Raw genomic sequence first — 11,702 nt, 5'->3', positions numbered from 1 at the left:
TGTAAGATTTTTTTTTATCTTTTCAAATTCATTTCAATCTTTTCTAATCTGTCAAGATGCTTCTATGGCCTAGTATATTTTGGCCATGTTCCATGTGCAGTTTAAAGTCACATGTATTTTTTTAACTCTTTTTTTTTTTTATTATGTTATGTTACTCACCATACAATTACATTAGTTTTTGATGTAGTGTTCCATGATTCATTGTTTGCATATAACACCCAGGGCTCCATGCAGAACGTGCCCTCTTTAATACCCATCACCAGGCTAACCCATCCTCCCACCCTCCTCCCCTCTAGAACCCTCAGTTTGTTTTTCAGAGTCCATAGTCTCTCATGGTTCATCTCCCCCTCCGATTTCCCCCCCTTCATTCTTCCCCTCCTGCTATCTTCTTCTTCTGTACCTCTGAAGCAAATAATACATTATATGTTAAAAAAAAAATCACATGTATTTTACAGCTGGGTTAATGTTCTATGATCAGTTTCAAGAAGTAGATAATCTTGCTCATATTTGCTATATCCTTATTTATATAGTAAGGCATGCAAAAGGGATATTAAAAGTCTACTTATGATTGTAGATTTATCAAACTCTTTGGTTTTAATATTTTTTCCTTTAATGTATTTCATAGTTGTTTTAGGCTTTATGCACATTTCATGATTCTATATTTTCTGATGATTTGCCTCTTTCATCATTATTCAATGTCTCTGTCAATACTTCTTTCCCTCATGTCTACTTTGATATTACTATATGTGCAGTAACCCTCTCATGTTGTTTAGATGATACATGTTTTCTATCCTTTAAATTCCATCCCCTTTTGTACTTAAAATGCATCCATTGGGGGTGCCTGGGTGGCTCAGTTGGTTAAGCATCTGCCTTCGGCTCAGGTCATGATATCAGGGTCCTGGGATCGAGCCCTGCGTCAGGCTCCCTGTTCAGCAGGGATTCTGCTTCTCCCTCCCCTCTGCCCCTTCCCCCTGCTTTTGCTCTCCCTCTCTTTCTCACAAATAAATAAATAAAATCTTAAAAAAAATAAAATGCATCCCTTGTGTTATTGATAATGCTGTTATAAACACTGGGGTGCATGTGTCCTTTTGAATCTGTAGTTTTGTGTTCTTTGGGTAAATACCTAGTAGTGCAATTGCTGGGTCATAGGGTCATTCTATTTTTAACTTTTTGAGGAACCTCCACACTGTGTTGTATAGTGGCTGCCCCCATTTGCATTCCCACCAACAGTGTAAGAGTGTTATGTAAAGGGCCCAAACATCCATTGACTGATGGATGAATAAAGAAGATACAGAATGTGTGTGTGTATATACACTATACACACACACAGACACACACACACAGAGTGAAATATTACTCAGCCATCAAAAGAATGAAATCCTGCCATTTGCAATGATGCAGAGGGAGCTGGAGTGTATTATACTAAGTGAAGTAAGTCAGTCAGAGAAAGACAAATACCGTATGATTTCACTCATATGTGGAATTTAAGAAACAAAACAGGTGAACATAGGGGAAGGGAAGGAAAAATAAAATAAGATAAAAACAGAGAGGGAGGCAAACCATAAGAAACTCTTAACTATAGGGAACAAATTGAGGGTTGCTGGAGGGGCGGTGGGTAGGGGGATGGGGTAACTGGGTGATGAGCATTAAGGAGGGGATGTGATGTGATGAGCACTAGGTATTATATGCAACTGATGAATCACTAAATTCTACCACTGAATCTAACAATACACTATATGACAACTAAATTGAATTTAAATACTAAAAAAAGTAAGTTATGACACAAACTATCAGACATGACTCAGGAAGAAATACAAAATCTAAATAGACCTATAAAAGAGACTGAATCAGTAATTAAAACAAAATCTAAACCAAAAATTACTTGCAAAGAAAAGCTCACACCCAAATGGCTTCACTGGTGAATTCTACAAAACATGTAAAGCAGAATTTTAACTACTTTTTCACAAACTTTTCTAGAAAATGAAATGGATGGAACAGTTCCTAACTGGTTCTGTAAGGCCAGGATCACCCTCATACCAACACCAGAAAAGGATACCATAAAAAAACAAAACTGAATCCAGTGTCTGTTATAAATATAGATGCAAGAACCTTGACAAACTATTACAAAACCAAATCTAGCCACATATCAAAAGGATTATATAACATGACAAAGCGGGATTTATCTGAGAAATGCAAGGTTGGTTTAATATCTGAAAATCAATTAATATATAATATACTATATTAATAAAGGAAAAGAAACCCACATGACCATCTCAATAGCTGTAGAAAAAGCCTTAGACAAAATCTGACACCCTTTTATTATATAAACACTTAACAAACTAAAATTAAAAGGGGATTTCCTTTATCCTAATAGAGGCATACATGAAAAACCCACAGGTCACATTACATTTAATGGTTAAATACTGAATGTTGTCCTCCTAAGATCCTGAACAAGATTATACATGTGCTGTGGCTACTTCTATTGAAATTACACCGCAGTTTCTAGTCGAGAAAATTAGGCAAGAAATTGCAATAAAAGACATCACACTGGAAAGGAAGGAGTAAAATTACCTCTATTTGTAGATGATTGGGTATCTAGAGCATTATGTCCACAACCTGAGATTCAGACCCAGAGTGGCTCAAACCCATGACTGTCCAGTGCTCAAGTTCATAGCACACTGGTATTCGTGTTCAGATGGATGTACCTCTCATCCCAGGGAACAAGAAAAACCATGAGCCAAAGTAATGGCCGGCCAAAAGCTTTTAATTATAACCATTTATCCAACCTGCTCTATCAAGACCATGTTCAGGCTCATTAAGCATACCAAGATGTTTGTGTAAAATAATCAATTTTAATTAACATTCTAGTTGCAAAGCTGTTTCTTTTTAACACACAAGCATAATTGATTTATATACTCACTGAAAAGCAAACTTGACTCTTCCCTGTCATGAGGGGAGAACAACTACACTTTTTTTACTGATAATTTTTGACTTTGGCACTTTAATCAAGTGTATTGTTACAATATATGGAATAGGCTGATTTGAGACAAGTTCCTTTCTCCTTTCTGTTTTTTTTCCCAGTCAATTTATTGCTTACAGGTGGTCCTGACTTGGATGAGGAAGCACATTTGCAGGCAGGAAAAATCCAGCAGAAATATACATCCACTATCCCGCAAACATCTGAAAGTTATATTAATTATAAACTGTTTTTGTGGGTAAATGATGGTATCTTTACCTGAAATTCTATTTAATGTGATGACTTCCATGTCCCTCCTCCCTCTCTGCGCTCACCTCCTCCCCCCAAGAAAGATGCAGATTAACACTGTTCACACCAGTTACATGGTGTTCCGCAAGGATAAGAACTCAGGGAAGAAGGCTTTTCTTTTAACTGTAAGTTAGTATGCAGTCATAAAAACCCCTTTATCTCTCTTTTTTTAAGTGACAGGTGATAGAAATTCAAAATGAAAGGGAATTTGGTAAAAAAAAAAATCAAAAGCTGAAAAGGAGAAGAGGCATTTAAATATTCATCGCTGTTACAGATCACAGTAGCCTTTCTCTGATAACAGGACTTAGGAGCTTTGGGTTGTTCTGGCCACTTGAAGGTCCTGTGATGTGGCAAAGGGAGAAGGAACTGTATTTGGCAGAGTAAAAAGCCCTCACTCCACAGCAACAATAAGGGCTGAAGATTTGAAGTTTCAGACAGATTATTCCTGCAGAAAGGCCCACAGTCTTCTCTTTCTACACTTATTTCTTAGGTGAGGTCATTCCAACCGATGGATTTAAAAATTACCTATGTGCTGGGTTTTCCAAATTATGACCCCACCCCTAGCTCCTCCATGAACCCGAGACTCACACACTCCCTCCCTCCATGAAGCTCCACCACCTGGATGTCTAAGATGCATACGCATGTCTTTGATGTCCAGAACTGAGCCCTTGATTCACGGCCCTCCCCTCCTGCTCCTTCTAAGAATTCTCCCTCCCTGTAAATAGCAACCCCATTTTCCTAACTGTTCAGGCCGAACACCAAAACCAACACCAACATAAAAAACCCACAGAACTCAGCTTTCTCTTATTGCTCATGTCTCCATCCGTCTTCTTGAGATACTCCAGCAGTTACCACCTGCTCTGCTACTCCGGTACCAACCATCACCTTACCTGGTCTTTCTATTTCTAACCCTCTTCCCCTGCACAGCAGCAAGAACAATGCTTCTAAACATACCCAGATCATATCCTCAGATGAGAACCTTCCAGGCCTCCCTGTCACACTCAGCGTCAGACCCAACGTTCTCCTAATAGCTTGGGAGGGCCAACACCTGCCCTCCCATTACTCCTCAGACTCCATCCTCTACAGCTCTCACCTGGCTCGCTCTGCTCCCACCACGCTGGTTCCTTGAACACACTGTGGTTCCCATCATCTGGAATGTTCTTCTGCCAGATAGCCACATAATTCCCATTTCGATTCATTTGGGCCTCTGCTTCAATGTCACTTAATTAGTGATGCTTTCCCTGCTCACCCTCATCTGAAATACTACCTTCCATCACTCCCAGAGTATCCTATTCTGTCTTACTTTTTGTTAAAGATTATCACCACTGAATTATTATATGTGTATTTGTTTATTACATTATTGTTGTGCTTCCTAACAGAATGTAAGTTATACGAGAGAAAGAGCATTTGGGGGGTTGCTGATGCTTTCCTCACATCTCTAGTGATGCTTGGTATATGACAGCTCAATAAACAGCTACAGAATCATTCCACATGTAACTGGGTGCATGTATGTGCTTCTACCACGAATTTCTATTTCTTTTTTTTTTTAAAGATTTTATTTATTTATTTGACAGAGAGAGAAGAGCAGGGGGAGCAGCAGAGGAAGAGGGAGAAACAGGCTCTCTGCAGAGCAGAGAGCCCAACGCGGGACTCGATCCCATGACCCTGAGATCATGACCTGAGCCGAAGGCAGACGCTTAACTGACTGAGCCACCCAGGTGCCCCATGAATTTCTATTTCTATAACAAATGCTCAGAATATATCCCTAGGTATAAAGTAAAGGCCCATGGCCTGTTTTAGTGAGTGAAAACATGCTCAGCTCCATTTTTATTGTTATGGTTCCTGAAATCTTACCATACCACTGACATACAGCTAAATGCAACACAAATCAGTTTTCATTCCTGGAGAGAATACTGGTTTTCATGAATTCCATTTTTTCATGATGACAGCATTTTTAGATAGGCACCCTGTTATACAGACTGAAGATTACTACTTCTAGGCTCCCTTGGAGCCAGGTTCCCACATGTGACTAAGATCTGTCTTGGGTTTTACACCAAAGTGTCATGACATAGCTTCTGGGAAGTTTCCTCAAGAGATGGCAGTTATGAATGCTTTCTGCCCTCTGCTTCTGGGTATGTTCCTCCATCCTGTTGCTCTGAATGTGGATGTTGCCATCTTAGAGAAGGAAGATAAGGGGCAAAGTCTAATGAAAGTATGGAAGTGTGCTGGTGGGATCCAGGTCCCTCAAAGAATCCAAAGGACCAGAGTATCATACTGTAACCTTTGGTCTTTGAATAATGGGGAAAAACTAAACTGCTAACTTACATTCAAGCTACTAATTGTGAGGCATTTCCTTACTTTCTGATGACCTGAATCCACAGCTGGCTGTTGTTGATCTCAGTAAAAGCTATAAGGTTCATTTATCTTGGACAATGAGAATTATCTCCTCCTTTTCTTCCCCCTCCCTCTTTTCCCTCCCTCCTCCCTCTTTCTCTCTCTCTCTCTTTCCTTCCTTCTTTCCTTGTTTCATTCTTTCCCCTAAAATTCATACCCACTCACAGGGAGTAACTTACTTTCATAGTATCCAATATTTGGGCCCACCAATTTGGTAGCCCCTCAAAAGAAAACTGCCTCCATAATAGTTAGTTTTCTATCATTTGTGTTTAGAAAATCAAGTCTACTTTCAGTGGACATGAATGATTCCATCATTAAATTTCTTCTATTTTTTTCTCCTTTTTGGAGATAAAATCAAAATGAAAGTGGCTCTTTTGAAATGAGTATTAAAGAATTAATGAGCATTGATTATTCAAATGAGTAATGGAATAAGTATCAAAGAATGTCAGGAGAAACAGTAGATTTCACATATGTAAGATTATAATTTTTTTTTTTAAAGATTTTATTTATTTATTTGAAGAGAGAGACACAGCGAGAGAGGGAACACAAGCAGGGGGAGTGGCAGAGGGAGAAGCAGGCTTCCCGCCGAGCAGGGAGCCCGATTCAGGGCTCGATCCCAGGTCCCTGGGATCACGACCTGAGCCGAAGGCAGACGTTTAATGACTGAGCCACCCAGGCGCCCATGTAAGATTATAATTTGCTATTAATTTTGCTTAAGTAAAATATCATTATTCTTAATTTAACTTGGGCTATTAAAACACATGATATTGGGGCGCCTGGGTGGCTCAGTTGGTTAAGCGACTGCCTTCAGTTCAGGTCATGATCCTGGAGTCCCGGGATCGAGCCCCGCATCGGGCTCCCCGCTCAGCGGGAAGCCTGCTTCTCCCTCTCCCACTCCCCCTGCTTGTGTTCCCTCTCTCGCTGTGTCTCTTTCTGTCAAATAAATAAAATCTTTAAAAAAAACAAAAAAAAAACACATGATATTTAACTAAATTTTATTAGGAAAAAAATCACACTTATTGTAACAATTGCCCATGCCTGGTTTAATATACTTAGTTTGGCAGACAATATGAATAAAACCACTAAGAATTGCAAAAACAATTCAGGCTTGATCATTTTTGGTCTTTGAAGGTAGCTCACATTTCTCATAAAGTTATAGTACAAGGCAGACAGAAGCAAGAGAACGAGCCTAAAAAGAGGATTCAACTGATAATTTAATTACAACTATTCAGATTCTGAGACTAGAGCTAGATTCAAGATTATGTGCCAAATAGGGATGACATTTGGCCCTCTTTTAGGCAAACCCTTCCCCTTATTGCTCCTTTCGAGGTCATGAATTCTTCTATTATTAGTTATTCATGCACTCATTCATTCATTCATCCACTTATTCATCATTTTTCTCCTTTTCCCAAAAAATGTGTGGCAGTTTCCCCAAAAGAAAACAAGCAAAACAAGAGGTCAGCACATTAAAAAGAAGTGAGAAGTGAGAAACATCATTATCCCAATGAAAATGCTTCATAAAGTATAACAATATTATTATTTTTAAATAGATGAGCTCATGAGAAGAGAAAATACTACATACACAGAGGGTATTCACAAGCAGAATGTGAGGGGTATCAATGCAAACCAGTCCAGGAGGAACCAGGGGCGGATCCATGCCTTGGAGTGTGAGATTTAATGTTTATGCAAGGTAGGATGCTGTCAGGCACTTCATTAATGGGAAATTGGAATTGGCTCTTGAATAAAGTCAGAAGCCATAAACTGCTGGCCTACCAAGAAACAGGAAACCTAAAACCTATGCCCAGCAGTCTGATAATTTTCAGGGAAGTTGACTAACTAGAGAGATGAATGGAAACAGAGTCATCCTGAAATGAGACGCCCCAATCTTGCTCCATGCTAAGGGGTTAGTCAAATTCACACGACCTGTTTAGTGAAGGGACCCTGACCTTGACCTGAAGTTAACAAAATACTTTGATTTGAACTGGTGAATCCCAGAGACAATTGGCAGAGACAGACTGAAAAATATATCATAGTAATGCCTTCATAACTCAGAGGATGTGAAATCACCACAGACCCAAACCCTTGATGCTGGTGAGCTCACAGTTAAAATTACATATAACCCAAGGAGACGTGCCACCATGAGTCAACAGAGAGACCCCACAGCAGAATTCATGCATTTATACACCCTAATAACAGAATGAAATAAGTGCTATTTTCATAATATTTTTATACAATTTCATACAATTCATTTATTATGCTAATAAAGGAAAGAAAAAATGGAATCCTTAGCTATAAAATATGGAATTACAAAAAATTCAGATTTTAAAAAGAATCCAATAGATGTCTTAGAGATAAGTAATCATTGAAATTATATACTCAATGTGGATGAGGGATTCACCAGAATGAATGCAGCACAGAGAAATAAAGAGGTGTAAGGTTTGAGGAAAAATTGTAAGACCTGGAACACAGAATGAACAGCACAATATACAATTAATAAGATTTCAAGGAGGAAAAAGTAAAGAAAGAAGGAATATATAAGGTGATAATGTGAATTTGCCAATATGAATCTTCAGACTGAAAATCACACCTAGGCACTTAGGTAAAGAAGAACAAATACACATGGGGAAAGAGTATACTGAAATCCCAGGGGGAAAAAAGCACCCGTGGTGGAAAGACAAATTATCTAAAAAGAAATATAATGGGATTGGGGGCGCCTGGGTGGCTCAGTTGTTAAGTGTCTGCCTTCGCCTCACGTCATGATTCTGGGGTCCTGGGATCGAGCCCCACATCGGGCTCCCTGCTCGGTGGGAAGCCTGCTTCTCCCTCTCACACTCCCCCTGCTTGTGTTCCTGCTCTCGCTATCTCACTCTCTGTCAAATAAAGAAACAAAATCTTAAAAAAAGTTTAAAAAATTAAAAAAAAGGAAACATAATGGGTTTGACAGAAGACATATCATTCGCAGCAACAGATGATGAAATTGATGGGCTATCACCATCCTAATACTAAGAGAAAATAGAGTTAAACATAGGATTTTATACTCAGTTAAACTATTATCCAAGAGCCAATGTGAAATAAGGCAGATAAAAATACTTCAACATATAAAGAAAAAAACAGGAGCTATTGCTACTCACAGACCCTCAATGAAAGAACTAATAAATGATAGTCATCAGCAAGAAGGGAATAAACTTGAAGGAATAATTTTTTAAAAGACGGTGAAATAAACAAGGGGATTAAGAGTATACTGGGTGAGCACTGAGAAATGTATAGAACTGTTGAATGATTATACTGTATACCTGAAACTCACATGACACTGTAAGTTAATTATGCTTTAATAAAAAAAATTGATAAATAAATTGGTAAAGAACAAGAATAAATCTAAATAAATGCTGATTGTAATTACCATCTGGAACAGAAGTCCTAAGAAAAATTATAGGGAAGATATAATGGTTAACTTCAGAATATTTTAATACTATATATATAGTTATATACATATGTAGTTATGTAAGTACATATATTTTATATATGTACGTTATATATACCACTGTGTGTGTGTTTTTATATAGAGAGAGTATGCATGCACACGAGGAGGAGAGAGGAAGAGAGATCCTGACTAGTAAAGGAAAAGAAAAGATTAGAGAATACTGGATCAATCCTTTCGAAGTTAGGAAGTGGGAAGGTGCACCAAGAAAAGCAAGGTAATTGAAACATAAGAGGGAAGAAGTGAGTCCATACATCAGTAACAAAATCTAATACAAATGGAATCAAATCACATTAATGTAGAAAAATATCAGATCAAATAAATAAAAAAATAAATAAAAATAGATGCTGTTTACAGGAGGTATACCAAAACAACAATGGCTTCAAGAGCCCAGAGACATATCTACAGGAAGTGTGACTCAGGATTAAATTTGTACAGTCTGGATTGTAGGCACACAAATGTTTATTATATCATGCTCTGTACTTTGCTGTATCTTTGAAATACTTCACAAGAAGAACTATTTACAAAGGAAAAGAAACATGAGGACATTACCATGAAAAAAATGAAGGAAGAGGACATTATAATACAACATAATATAATATAAATGTAATATGAAGCAAGCACAGAAAGTTCTGGTCTCAACTCTTTCTATCAGAGGTGTCCGCAGACCTACTCTGAGCTCTGTCACTGCCAACACAAGGAGGGTAGTGCAACCAGCACAGAATTCACAATGTTCATGCTCAAAATCAACTTGTTGCTCAAGAGAAACACACTACTAACTGGTGATGATGCTTAAGAGAATGAACTTGGATGGGTCCTCTTAAAGATACAACACATGGAAGAAAGATAAGAAAATAAAAGCAAAGACAGAAGACATCTCCCTGATGTTTTCTGAAAAGTGTAATCTTATGAATTATTTGTCTTGGTCCCTGGAAATTTTTGGCTTCTCTGGCATCATCTTTCGAAATGTCCTAGTAGTGGAATTACTGGATCATATGGTAATTCTATTTTTAATTTTTTAAGGAAACTCCAAACTGTTTTCCACAGTAGCAACAACAATTTGCATTCCCACCAACAGTGTATGTAATTTGAAAAGATATACACACCCCTATGTTTATTGCATTATTATTTACAATAGCCAAGATATCCATTGGTAGATGACTGGATAGAAAAAGTTGTGATATACCTATACAATGGAATATTACTTATCCATAAAAAAGAACGAAATCTTGCCATTTGTGACCACATGGATGGACCTAGAGGCTAAGTAAAAAAACTCAGAGAAAAACAAATACCATATGACTTCACTCATATGTAGAATTTAAGAAACGAGAAAGAAAAAAAAGAGACAAAAAAACAGACTCTTAAATACAGAGAACAAAATGGTGGTTGCCAAGGGGATACAGGTGGGTGGATGAGGGAAATAGATAAGGGGAATTAAGAGTACACTTATTGTGATGAGCACTGAGTAATGCAGAGAATTTCTGAATCAGTATGTTGTGCACCCGAAGCTAGTAGAACACTCTATGTTAATTATACTTGAATAGAATAAAATAAATGTATAGCATAAAAAAGAAATATTGTGCATAGTAGTAAAATGGATGATTTGAAAAAAGAGTTCTAGTCACTTTCTTCTCTCCTAATTCCTTCTGATGGGTGATAATCCCTGTCTTAATTATGATGTAGAAAATATAAAAATGGTCATCCAATAGGAAGATGCAGAAAAATAAGTGAATTTATCCACCTAAGAGCAATAATAAGGGCCCACTTCCCTTGGTAATTGTTTCACTTACATAACTTTTTTAATGCCCTTTGGCTCTATCAGTTGGTAAGCTTTGTGTGTGCAGGCAAATCTACGGGGGGGAGGAGAAGTTTACTGGGAACCTCTTCTAAAAGGGGGCAGATAGCTTGGGAATGAACATGTGTGAGCTATACTGTGACTTGTTACTTCTACAAATGCCTTTGTGTTGCTTCGTGCCCAGAAGAACATCCTTTGGAGTGCACAGGGGAAAGGCAGACCATTTCTGTCTAGCTGGCTCAACACCTTCATGAGACAAAATGCAACCCAACCCCGGCAATTCAAGTTTTCCACAAATGCTGCTGAAGTTAAATGCAAACACACAACTAGATCCTACTAGGTTGAAAATGGTTGCTTTGGCCTTTACAAAATATTGATAAAAGCAAAGAAGATTTGTCTTAAAAGTTTCTTTCTATATCCCCAATTATTGAGAAAAGGACAAGAGTTTTGTTTTCTTCTTTTCCCTTAGACTATAGAATGAGAAAGAATCCATTACTTTAAAGAAAGTCAGTTGACTTCTATGGCGCTCATGAAGAAGGTATGAGAGAGAGAGGCAATCTAGCAAGCCCAGAGTGACTGGATTTTCACGCAGAGATGGGACTAGGAGTCCACCCCGAAGTGTGCAAGTGTGAAATCCGGCTTCCTCAGTTTCTCCCCTCTGAATCCAGGTCTCTCCTGGGAAGGGTGAGCTAGACCATGACCTATTACAATCAGAAAGGTGGCAAGAGCGGACTTAAGGGAGAAGAAGGTGAAATCAGAAGAGATGG

At 38.1% G+C, this 11,702-nt stretch overlaps 1 protein-coding gene across 1 annotated transcript in view; it reads right to left on the bottom strand.

Annotated features, from left to right (window-relative positions):
* The window catches only part of ADCY2 (adenylate cyclase 2), a 369,586-nt gene that overhangs the window by 62,488 nt on the left and 295,396 nt on the right, over nucleotides 1-11,702 (bottom strand). The window lies entirely within an intron of this gene.

The sequence above is a fragment of the Leptonychotes weddellii genome, chromosome 7 (assembly GCF_054177405.1).
Source record: "Leptonychotes weddellii isolate Sample4059 chromosome 7, ASM5417740v2, whole genome shotgun sequence".
Classification (NCBI taxonomy): Eukaryota; Metazoa; Chordata; class Mammalia; order Carnivora; family Phocidae; genus Leptonychotes; species Leptonychotes weddellii.
The sequence above is the reverse complement of the archived record's forward strand: the minus strand, read 5'-3'. Positions and strand labels throughout refer to the sequence as shown.